Genomic DNA, 13,437 nt, shown 5'->3' with positions numbered 1-13,437 from the left:
TCTCAAAAGAACAAACTGATTTTTTTTAGATTCAATTTTGAAATCTGACATGGGGCTAGACATATTGTCAGTTTCCCAGCTGCCCCAGTCATGTGACTTGTGCCTGAACTTTAGGCTTGGAACTACTTTCTGGCAGGCTGTTGTTTCTCCTACTTAATGTAACTGAATCAGTCTCAGTGGGACTTGGCTTTTACTATTGAGTGCTGTTCTGTAGATCTTCCAGGGAGCTATTATCTTTTGTCCGGGACCTGCTATCTCATTACCTTCCCATTGTTCTGTTGTTAGGCTGCTGTGGGGGGGAAAGGGAGGCGGTGAAATCACTCAAACTTGCAGTAAAGAGTGACTGAAGTTTATCAGAGCACAAGTCACATGACTGGGGGCCACTGGGAAACTGACAATATGTTTAGCCCCAGGTCAGATTTCAAAATTGAATTTAAAAAAAATCTCTCTGCTCTTTTGAAAAATAGATTCAGTGCAGAATTCTGCTGGAGCCGCACTATTAAATGATAAATTTTGAGAAAAAAAAAACATGTTTTCCTATGACAGTATCCCTTTAAATATAGTAGGTTGCTGTTATTGGTAGGGTTGCCACCTGACAGTTTCAGCTGCCATTTTTAAGTGCAATGACTTTGTTCTTATTGTCCAACCGGTTTTGTAGGAAAAAGGGCAGCCTCGTGCTGATTGGGTGGGAGTATTTGTAGCACATGTTTATATCTAATGATCATGAATAAAACCCCATTTGTCATTATGTGTGTATTTATTCTGTGCATGTCTGGGACATATGGCAGCCCCCATGGCACCCGCAGGTACCAGTGCCAAAGCCAGGCGGCAACTGAGCCACCTCTCACTGATAGCAGGCCCACCCCTCTGTCTCTCTTTACTGGGATCCCGGGCATTTGGGCTGGATCAGTCAGAGCTGAGTAAGTGCAACTGTACTGTCCCTGCCATGGTGGCCCCCAAGTGTGATACATGTATGAAATAAATACCCCTCTATTAGATGTAAACATGGTGCCAAACACTGGCCACTGTCCCTGCATCTAATCTGGTCTAGAAGGCGACTGATCGCTTAGAGGCAGTGCCATATATCAACTGCACCAAATGGCCTTGAATGGCATGTCACTGTATAAGGGTCTAGTTCCTGCAGCAAAACCAACTCTGACCAACCTGCCTTGGTTTTTTTTAGTTAGTTGCCTCGCTGTTCTGCCTCCAAACCAGGCACTAATGGGACTTGGGAATCCCAGCAGATTTAGAGTGGGTTGTATCCTCCCAGTCCAGATAACCGATTCTGAAAGCTCCTGGTATCCAAGGCAATGTACAGTTGTGTTCATAATGATAGCAGTGTGTGAAAAGCTGAAAATCCTTATAAAAAAAGTTTTATTTCCATCCAGGCAAATGCATTGGGAACACTGCACATTCTATTCCAAATCAAACCAGGAAGAAAAATGGATGAAATGTGTGTTATTCCTTTAGAGAAAGAGAAGGGAATATTAGGCTGCAGTCCCTGTATTCTTCTTTCCCAACTCATTGACTGTATCAAGTGAAAGACGTATCAATTTGTTGCTTTGAATGAGGGAACTAATATTGAGTTGTATAATCAGTGTTTCTGTGCTGCACATCTGTGTTGTATGGACTTCACCAACTTCTAACAACCTGTTCCACAATTCTTCTGCATTTCTTGCTTTTGCCTCACACCCCATGTCACCCCCCCCCCCCATAACGTCAATCTTGTTGGTGTGGAACCAAGATGTTGCTCAGTTACTGGTGTGTTTGGGCTCGTTGTCTTGTTGAAACCCCCATTTCAAGGGCATAAGACAACATGCGCTCTTCATGTATTTGGATTGAAACTGATCCATGATCTCTGGTATGGGATAAATAGGCCCAACACCATAGTATGAGAAACATCCCCATATCATGATGCTTGTGCCACCGACTTCACTCTGTACTGGGGCTTGAATTTAGTGTTTGGGGGGCGTCTGACAAACTGTCTCTGGCCCCTACACCCAAAAAGAACAATCTTGCTTTCATCAGTCCACAAAATTTTGTGTCATTAGGGATGGGCGAATTTTTTTCGCCTTGTTTCACCGTGGAAATGACGCACATAGTCAAAATAAATTTGCCCGCGCGACAAATTTTTTGACGCCCATAGACTTTAATGGGCGTCAGCGACAATTCGCCGGCAGCTAAAATTCGCCCATCCCTATGCGCCATTTCTCTTTAGACCAGTCATTGTGTTCTTTGGCAAATTGTAAGCTCTTCAGCCCGTCTTTTTTTTCAACAATGGGGCTTTGCAGTGTTTTCTTACCTATAGCTTGGCTTCACATAGGCACCTTCAAATTGTAACAGTATCACTGGTAACTTTACTCCTTCTTAAATCCTTATGGAGCTGATCATTGGCTGAGACCTTGCCATTTTGGCTATTCTTCTATCCATTCCAATGGTCCTTTTCCCTTTTCTTCCACAGCTTTCAGGTTTTGGTGCCATTTGAGATCATTTTAGCTGAGCAGCCTCTCATTTCCTGCACTTTTTTCTATGTTTTATCCTCTCCAATCAACTTCCTTCCTTAAATAATTGCCAGAATTGACTCCTGTTTTTTCCTAGGGTCTGTTGGTTTCTATGACTCTACTACACCTACTAGTAAATTATTTGCCATGTCTTAGTTAGCTCTACTTCCCATTTTTCTTCCTTCACCCCACCTGTTTTGTTGTAACCTTTAAAGCATTAAATAAAAACTTGAAATAAAAAATGATGTGCCATGTAGAAATAGAATTTCAACCAAAACCAGGTTAGTGGTGTTGCACCGCTATTATTCTGCAAGTAGTTTGGTCCGCACGCTCCATGGATTAAGCTTGAGCTTCAGTTTGGTGCAAGTCATACAATGTGCACTTCACACTGTTCTCTTGAACCAGTATACTCACAGACAGCACCAAACACAGGATTCTTTGGTTTAAGACTCATGGCAGTTGCTAAATATTTGGGTCAGAGCCCATGTTCCAATAAAGGCGTTTTAAACCAAAGAATCCTGTGGCTGGTGCTGTCTAAGAGTATACTGCTATTTTTCTGAACACAACTGTACCTGCTCAGGGTTGTGAGAGCATTATGGGTAAGGGTACAAGTGGGACATTGGGGATAGCTGAGGTGGCGGCCCATAATTCTATTGGGTTTGCAGAGAAACCCATCCCCCGCTGGAGCAGCCAAGGGCACCAAACCTACTGGTTTCCCTCATTTCTGTAGAATTCTTATTTTTTACAGAACTGGCTGGTCCGGTTCCACACTCTTCCTTACTCATGGCCAAATCCATACACTTGCTCTAAGTAAGACTGGAATCCCAGGTCTGCGGCCAGAGCACAAACCAACCAATCAGAAGGCAGCCTGAGAAATGGAATGTAAGAGGGAATCCTCTGGGGCAAATGACGTCAATTGTTGCTCTCAGTATATCCGCCGTGTTTATCATGGAGTCTTCAGTGAGTTACTAAGAGCAACCAATGTACACAGAACCAACAGGCTGCACCCAAGAGCTGACAGTCTATAAACACAGTGCTGCCTCAGTGTACTGCCTGCTGGAAACACAGGGTTCCATATAACCACAATGCCCTGCCATACACTTACACAATCTGTCCCTAGAAACAAGCCAGGGGGCTACCAGTGGGGTGCAGCTTCTCTATAATAGTCACTGCTTTCTCTACTACTATATTTTCTCTTGGACCTCCTTCGCCTTGCACTATCAACTCTGGGACGTTCTACTGCGGTATTATAAGGGATAATGTACCCCCTTCTGTAAATGATAAGGATATTAGAAGTCACTGAGGGGTTCTGTGACCATATAAAGGCACAAGGCTGCAGGCTGAGTTATACAGGGAACTCGGAGTATCACTCATGTATTATAAGGGATAATGTACCCCCTTCTGTAAATGATAAGGATATTAGAAGTCACTGAGGGGTTCTGTGACCATATAAAGGCTCAGACTGCAGGCTGAGTCATACAGGGAACTCTGGGTATCACTCATGTATTATAAGGGATAATGTACCCCCTACTGTAAATAGGGTTGCCACCTTTGCCCCCGAAACAATAGGGGCATGGCAGATAGCATTGGGGGTGGAGCAGTGATCTTGAGGTGGGTCTAATGACATCAGAGGCAGGCACAATGATGTCGTGGAGTTATGATGGTGGGTCAGGCTGGGTTTTTGTCCAATTTTCGCAATGTTTTAAATGAGACAGACAGCCCTTTGACTTACTGAGATTTCCAGTTGAAACCCACATGGCTGGAAACCCTACCTCTGCCCGATGAGTAAGAGCAATCCTTTAACTACAGGTATGGGATCTATTATACAGAAATCAGTTATCCAGAAAGCTCTGTAATACAGTAATGCTCATTTAGAAAAAAACATTTCTTATTTTTGATTGATTTGCTTATTTCTGTTTCTTTAATAACAAGAAATTAACTGCACTTCATAATAACTAAGCCATGTAAGGTAAGTATCTTGGTATTTCCTTGGTTTTCATTTGGTCTGATTATTGTTTGGTTTTCACAGAAAGTTGAGACCAGAACAGGCCTTAGAATAACCGAACTGTTCGGGTCAAAACCGGACAGGTGGCAAACTGGCAACCCTAACTGTAAGGATATTAGAAGTCACTGAGGAATAGTGTCCCACAAGGACCATATATAAATATATGGGCAGTCGGTCTGTAAAAAGACAGAGAACTCAGAATGCGATGTCACACGGACAGGGCCGCCATTAGAAATCGCAGGGCTGCGCCCACCACAAGCCCCACCTACAGGTCCGCCCACCCCACAGGTCCAGCCCCCACCACACGCTAAAAAAAAAAACATTGGTGGCTATGGTTCCCACATGTTAATAAAAAAACATTGGTGGTCAGAGCCCCCCATTGAAAATAAACATTTGTGGTCAGGGCCTTCCCATTGAAAAAAAAATTTGTGTTCAGGGCCCCCCATTAAAAAATATTGGTGGCTAGAACCCCACATGGGGGAAAAAATTGGCTGCATCTTCTTCCAGTGACAACATTTTCTTCCCTTATTGGTCACAGAATTTAAAGTCCTGGTAAAGCTCCATGGTGATTGGATGAGCTGGAGGAGAAGTTCAAACCTCAGCTATCCAATCCCTGAGCAGCTCAACCGGGACTTAAACTCAGTGACCAATAAGGGGAAGTAATGGAAAGAAGATACCTCCCCTTGTGCTCCCACCCTGCCTTCCCAAAGTCAGCAGCTCTCAGAAAGCAGGGGGGCCCGGCTAATCAAGAAAGTGTGAAGTTGCTGCTATATGGCCGAACCAGCATATTGTGAGTTTATCCCAGTCAACTAGTATGCGGGACAATTGTTGAAATTTCGGTTTATACTTATTCTTATATAGTGTTGCGTATGATTTAGTAAGTTTAAGTCCCAAGTAACCTACTGTCTCTTTCCTCCAGTGAAAGGCAAAATTTATTTCTAGTAGCTTCACTTGTGGTTCAGGTAAACTTATAGGAAGTGCCTCTGTTTTATTTGAATTTACATTCAAACCTGAGATTTTATGGAATTGATCCAATATCTGAAATAAATTGGGGAGGCTCCTCGGGTTTTGTAATTGTAAGGCAAAGATTGTCTGCATACAATGTGATCTTATTTTCTTGGGTGTCTTTTTTTATACCCAGATACGCCCAGAGAGTTCCGTATGAAATGAGCCAATGGCTCGATCACTAACGCAAATAATAACAGAGATAACAGGCAACCCTGATGAGTACTCCTACGAATCTAGATTCCTGAACAATGCATACCAGACAATATGGTTTACATATAATACTGTAAGCTGCAGGGTCCACAACAGACACTTTCCTTTTTTTTAAGGCAGTTTATTCACACCCCGGGGTGACCATTTCAGGATACAAAACAAATTATAAAAATAAATCCTGCCTACTGAGCTCTACCTTCACACATGAAGAGTGCCCTTACTAAACTGGGCCCTTGTGGACTACCAGTAAGCAAACACATAAGTAGGGGTCACCCCTGTACTCACAAATGTCTTGGGGGATTGCTCAGCCTCCTGGCTTTTCTCCAATGTCTTACTCAGACCAACTCTCTGTTACTTGGTCTTGTCTCTCTTTCTGCACCTCGCAATGACAAGTGGCACCCCCGGCCCCTCTCGGAGTTCCTCACATAGGCAGATATCCTTGCTGCTCCGTGCCCTTTTCTGAGAGAGATTTCTAACAGGCTCACTAGAACTAGGACAGCCTTTCTGTGGAAGGTGAGCACTAATCCATGAGCTGGACTACTGGATTGGAGTACCTGGCTTGCCTTTTCTTTCCAGAATACTCCAGCTTCCAGGACCTGGCCACCAAAGCCTTTAAACAGAGAACATATTCCCTGTCTATTAACACCCATCCTGGTGCCTACCTCTCCCACTATGGAGATCTTAAAGGGAAAACACACCTTTTCCCACATTGTTTTGGTCACTCTACCACAATACATATAATCATCCAAAAAGGCCCCATCAATGTTATACCTAGGTAACCGAGAGAGTAGATTCTGTCAGGACACTGTATCAACGGCTTTGTGGATGTCAAGTATCAAGGTTAATAAAGGGGAATTGGAGGAACTCACATCTGAAATTATGTTAATTATTCTGCAGTTGTTTGACTGCCCTGAATAAAGCTGCATTGGTCTGGCTGTATTAAAGAAGGGAGAAATTTTGACCATCTAGTAGCCAGAATCTTAGCGAATAATTTAAAATCCACATTTAAGACTGATATTAGCTGATAGTTCTGAATATTTGTGTGGTCTTTATTTGGGTTCGGAATGAGGGAAAGATTAGCAGAAAGCATCTCAGATGGCAGTAAATGGCCTGCTAGCATATCATTAAGTGAGGGGATAATATATCTCCGAATTCTTTGTAGTATGATGGAGGGAAGCCATTTGGCCAAGGGGCAGTATTATTCTTGAGTTGTTTAATTGCCGTTTCAACTTCGACAAGATATATGGGAGTATTAAGTGTAGCTTTATCTGAAGCTGAAATCCGGGGCATAGATATTGGCTCCAGTATTTGTTCTCTAGCCTGTACTGAAGTCAAAGGCTGAGAAGAGTACAATGAAGAATAAAAATCTTTAAATCCTGCTATAATGTCTACTGGGTTAGAAAGAGCACAGACAAAAATCAATCCTGGAATAGGGATTGTGAGGGGAGAATTAAAAATTCTAAGGGGCAGATTTACTAAAAGGCGAAGAGGCCATCGCTATTGAAAATCTGCCAGAAATCTCCAATTTATCACATCACCAATTTACTAACAGGTGTAGACAACAATTTGCTAGCGAAACTGACCATCGCTAGTGCAGTTTCTCGCCCTATGGTCATTCGTATTTTTGCTCAGGCGAATGATCGTTACTCCGCAAGTTTTATAGAATGTTTCCTCTTTCGCCAGAGTTTCCTTCACCACCTTAGACCAGGAGAACTGATAAGATGAAGCTTCATCCTCCTCAATCTCATATCAGTGACATCATATCCCGTACGCTGTAAAGTCATAAAAGTTGTAAAACATGCTGGGGTTTTTTCATTTTTTAAAACGGGATTTCCTTCCAAAGTCCGAACTATTAAAGATTTCTATGTTAACATTTTTATCCCAACCATTTGAGGGGCATGCCACATTTGTTTTAGGGTGGGCTCATGTATAGGGCATAAGAGGATCTCTTTTGTCTTTATCTATATGTACCTGCCCTATTGAAATTGACCTAAGTGTAAGAGTACTAACTAAGTTTTGATTTGTAAGCGCTGACTAGGAGAATGTATTAGCCTTTAAAAGTTTAAGGTTACTAGTCATGAAGAAAAACTGCGGATTGAAAAATTGGATCCAACTGTTTGGATCTGTATTGAAGTATGCTTATTAAAGTGTGCCAACATTCAGATATACATATACTTAAGCATTTCACTAATATCAGATGGTGTTAGTTCAGCCTTGTCCACAGCTGCACTATGCTGTCAATATTTCTGGCACCTCCCTCTCAACTGCAGTTTCGATAGAACAAGGCACAATATACTGGTACTGTTGTGTGTTGGGGGATTGGTAATTAAACATGTAAGTGGTGCTCTGCTTCCATCTAGACCCTCCTACTAAATATGCAGTTCACATCTATTTCATCTGAATGTTGCCATTTGGAGTTTTATAACAAAAGGTGCCATATTTGCCACCGGTTGGTAAGTTTGCAATTATCCACCCGTTCTCCCCTTCACAAACTGTTTTGCTGCCTATGACTAAGCCCATCATCCCCCTTGTCGCCACATATAGATTCCATTCCCAACCCTGTCCAGTGTTCTGCCAATGGAGAGGGCCAGTGAAGGGAGGGTTTTATGGGTAAAGAACCCTTACATGTTTACTGGCACATCATCCCCCTTGCTGCCACATATAGATTCCATTCCTAACCCTGTCCATTGTTCTGCCAATGGAGAGGGGCAGTAAAGGGAGGGTTTTATGGGTAAAGAACCCTTGAATATTTACTGGCACTAGCCCTAGCTGGTGATTTGCTGGCTAGTTAGGTGAATACAGGCCTGGTGGCAACCCTGACTTTGTGCCCCTGTTATATAATAGCCATTCCCTCCCCCACAGGCCAGTAACATTCCATACTTCCCAACTGTCCCGTTTTTTTGCAGGACAGTCCTGATTTTGACAGCTCAACCCCCAGTCCTGAACTGTTATCAAAATGTCCTGGACTTTCTCTTTGATCTCCTGCACTGAACAGCCAGAAAAAGATACAAAGTTTCTAAAACGTATTTAAATAAGAGGCTTTTCACTCTGACACTACTTAAAAGGTTTGACATTAGGGATGCACTGAATCCACTATTTTGGATTCAGCCGGACCCCCGAATACTTCGCAAAAGATTCGGCCAAATACCGAACCAAATCCGAATCCTAATTTGCATATGCAAACTATTGTTTCCCCCAAACCAGGTGCAGGCTCTTTTAGCCCATACCTCTGGTGGAGGAAATGATTTTTTGATGATAGATGTCCTTTAAATCACTTTCTACAATACACATTAGATGGTGTAACAAGCTGGTTGTTTATTAGGAGACTGAAGCACGTAAAGGAGAAACGTTGGCTGGTGTGTGAGGGCAGTGGGACCCCCATAGAGGGTGTGAGGGCTTCTGTGTCTGTAGTTACTTTATCATTATTCCTTATGTATTTCATAAATATTCAAATAAAGAATGGGTGCCTTAACTGTACAGGTGGTTATTGAATGCAGATATCTCTCCAGCAGCTGAATTATGCAATGACTGAGCACTGCAGAGGTTACATCCCAGACAGGGCCGCCATTAGAAATCACGGGGCCCCGTACAACAAAATTTTTGGGGCCCCCTGGGCCCCGCCCACACTGACGACCAAGCTCCGCCCATATCCCGCCCACATCGCAGTTAAAAGACCAACACAGACAATCAGCGCTAAAAAAGTAACCCCCCCCCCCCCACACAAATTGTAAAAAGCTATTGATGGTCAGGGCCCCCTTATAAAAAAAATTGGGGCCCCAAAAAAAAAAAAAATTAAAATTTTTTTTTTTTTTTTTTTAAAACATTGGTGGCAGGGGCCCCCTTATGAGTTAAAAAAAACTTGGGGCCCCAACAAAAAAAAAGTAAAAAAACTAAAAAATAAACAAACATTGGTGGCAGGGGCCCCCTTATAAGTTAAAAAAAACTTGGGGCCCCAACAAAAAAAAATGTAAAAAAAAACTAAAAAATAAACAAACCATTGGTGGCAGGGGCCCCCTTTATAAGTTAAAAAAAAACTTGGGGCCCCAACAAAAAAAAATGTAAAAAAAAACTAAAAAATAAACAAAGCATTGGGCGGCAGGGGCCCCCTTATAAGTTAAAAACAAATTGGGGGCCCCAAAAAAAAATTTGAAAAAAAAAAAAATTTTTTTGAAAAAAAAAAATGGGTGGCAGGGGCCCCCTTACAAGTTAAAAAACAATTGGGGCCCCAAAAAAAATTTAAAAAAATAATTTTTTTTTGAAAAAAAAAAAAAAAAACTGGTGCAGGGGCCCCCTTACAAGTTAAGAAATTTGGGCCACCAAAAAGAAAATTAAATTTTTTTAAAAAAAAAAAACCAAAAAAAACAATGGTGGCAAGGGCCCCTTACGAGTTAAAAAAAAAATTGGGCCCCAAAAACAAAGTTTTAAAAAAAAGATTGGTGGCAGGGGCCTATAGAATATTAAAATAATACATTGGTGGCCAGGGGATTAAAAAAAAAAAAAAACACAAACTGGTGTTCAGTAGAATTGAAACTCATGGCTTCAGTACTTCAACTTCGCCTCCTTTCGTGACTTCGGGTCTTTTCACCGCTTCAGGACTTCAAATTTCGGCTGTTTTCGTGACTTCGGGTCTTTGCGCTGCTTCAGGACTTCGGCTTCGGCTGTTTTCGTGACTTCGGGTCTTTTCGGCGCTTCGTGACTTCGGGACTTCGGCTTTTTCCGTGACTTCGGGTCTTTTTCGGCGCATCGGCTTCGGCTTTTCGGCACTTCCGCATTCGGCACTGAAGAGGCAAGACGTACGGCTCGGGCGCTTCGTAAGGGGGGGCCCGGATCTTCAAAAAAATGCAGCGCTGCCGGGCCCCCCTTCATGCCCGGGCCCGGTACGCTTGTCCCCCCTGTCCCCCCCTGATGGCGGCCCTGATCCCAGACAGGAGAGAACAAGTATCCCACATCCAATGTTACCTCCTTTGCAGTCTGGACTGTAGCTGATCAATGTGAGTTGACTGACATGAGCTATCAGGTTTCTTCTCTTACAGGCTATTGACTAAATAAAAACCTAACACTGACGTAAAAGTACCAGAAAAGAATATTGACATACAAAAAAGGGACTCGAACTTGCCTCAAGACTTTATTCCTTTTATCCTGCTGCTCTGTGATTGTCTAAGGGCAGGACTACACTGGCGATTTCGCAGCAATCCGTGCGCTGCGCAAAATCACAGGCGTCACGTCCGATGCGACAGAAACAAGGTAAATAATGGCAGTGTCGCATCACATCAACAATGTGACACGATGCAACAATTGAATTACTTACCTTATTTCCGTCGCATCCGACGTGACGCCTGCGCTTTTACGCAGCGCGTCGGATCGCTGCGAAATCACGGCCACAGATAGTCCTGCCCCTTAAATTAATGCTTCTTTATCAAGTGAATAATGCCACGACTGCGGTCTTTACTATTTTGTGGTGAATTTTCTTTTGGTAAGGCACAAACGCACACAAGTACTCTCAGTCAACATTTTTTGAATCAATATAGATTAGGCAATAATTCTGGAAACATGCCGCATGCAGAAGTGTGAGCTTATTTTGTAGTAATGTAACAGCTTAGACAAAATGTTCAAAGGAGATCCTCCACCAAATTACTGATTTTTACATAGATTGAAAAAAATTGCTAGATTATAAAAACCTTTCCAATTTATACATTCGATTTGTACCCTTTTCTCTCATTGATTGACATGCGGTTTTTAAATGTAACTGCTGGTTCAGTGTCCTACTGTTCGCTTACTAACGGACTCTTAAACATGCAACTGAATACAGACCTGAAACTCAGACTATGCAACATATCTGCCTTAAGAGTTCTGAACCCAGCAGTGCAGAAATTGTAAACCAGCAAGGCAGATTACTGCTTCGCCGGGCTAAAAACCTCTTACAAATTTAACTTTAAAAACCATTTGACAAAATTAAATAAATAATAATGCTATATTGCTAGGGCTCTACAGCACGGAGCTTTAATATACGTGCGTCGCACTGCGTTCCGTTTTTCTGCGTTCAGCCGCATGGGAGCACAGGGACAATCACCACTTGCATACTGTACATTTCTTCTCCAATGCGTCGGCTTGCTACACACAACAGGTGCGATGTAGAGGCCGCCTGTACGCCAAGAAAAATGCGATTCATGTTGCGTCGTTCAACCGTTGCCGTTACGGAGCTCTACACATCGCACTGTGGGGTTTTGAGTACAGACCATTGTAAAAAATGTATCATCTTGATTCATGACGGTCTCTCCTCGCAGCCCTAAATCGCTCAGAATAAAACAGAACGCCACTGGGAGCGCAGGTAAAAAACTCTCGTCTGTAAGAGCCACTTAGTGAAATATTTTTCCTTTTACTATGCAAAAAAACAGTTTTGTCATTGGATACACTATCACTAAAAGTATTCCAGCCAGCCCGGATTTCTGGGTGTGGCGGGGTAGAGGCCCGGGCCCCCCTAGACCGCTACGGTCCTAGTGCCCGCTCCCTGCCACTCCCTCCTCCTCGCCCTTGTCTTGCATACAGCAGCTCAGCTCGCCGAGAGCTCTTTCTCCCAGTGGTTCCCTGAAAGCCAGCTGGTGAGCCGCCCCTAATATTTGGCCAGCGCTTGGCCCAGGGGTTGAACGTCATTCCGTCGCCCGCAACAATCTGCCTGGATTTCCCGTCCCATCCTGCACGTTAACCGATGATTCTTGCAGCAAACCAATCATGCATTTTCTTGACCCATGATGCCTGTGGCTGAACGAGGTACGAAATATGCCAGCTTAATGGTCATTCTACCTACACGTCTAGACGTCTTCTGTCTATTATGCAATGTTTGAAAAGCGCTAGAATCCAACCATCATAACCTGCCCTTCTCGGCTACACTCAGGCATTACAATGCTTACTGTATTACTTAGCCCATATGCCTATTTGTAATATCTAGAAAGCAATAGACGATGCCGAATACTACCACACACTAAACTTCTACCCCCCCTTCATCCCGTGAGGACGCTATCAAGTTGACTTCAACTTTTAGGAAAACAAAATGATTAAAATCGACTATATGCATTCATGGTGGTGCTTAATTTGTGAGCGTCACAGGGTATAAAGTGTGTTTGTTTTAGGAGGGTATAAGAAATGAGAAAACAGTCGAAAAAATAATGAGTTTTGGGTTGAAAACTATTTAGTGTGACGAAGGCAGGGGTTTAACAGGTTAGTGATGGAACAAGGAACAGAACTGTATTTGTTTGAAAAAAAAAAAGAATACTACAATAGAAGCTACCCCCCATGAATGAGCAAATAGCATATATTATATTCTAGCCGTGGTAGGGAACGCGGTGAGAGCTAAGGATGGTGGTTTTTTTAATTCATTTAATAAAAAGCGCCAAAAAAAAAAAAAAATAAAAAAAAAAAAAAAAAAAAAAAAAAAAAAAAAAAAAAAAAAAAAAAACAAAAAAAAAAAAAAACAAAAAAAAAAAAAAAAAAAAGAAAACAAAAAAAAAAAAAAAAAAATAACAAACAAGAGAAGACTAACACTAGGATAAAATATAACGGATGCTTCAATTAACGCAGAGTGACTACTGCATACTCGACACGGTCGGCACGGAGTCGTCATAGCTTGTCGTGTATGTACCGACAACTCGCTTGGTGGGTTTGATGGCTAGGGGGTGGGGACTGGCGAGACAGATCCTGAGAATATAACTTACCAAG

Source organism: Xenopus laevis, chromosome 2S (assembly GCF_017654675.1).
Source record: "Xenopus laevis strain J_2021 chromosome 2S, Xenopus_laevis_v10.1, whole genome shotgun sequence".
In the NCBI taxonomy this organism is placed as follows: Eukaryota; Metazoa; Chordata; class Amphibia; order Anura; family Pipidae; genus Xenopus; species Xenopus laevis.
Note: the sequence above shows the minus strand (reverse complement) of the source record.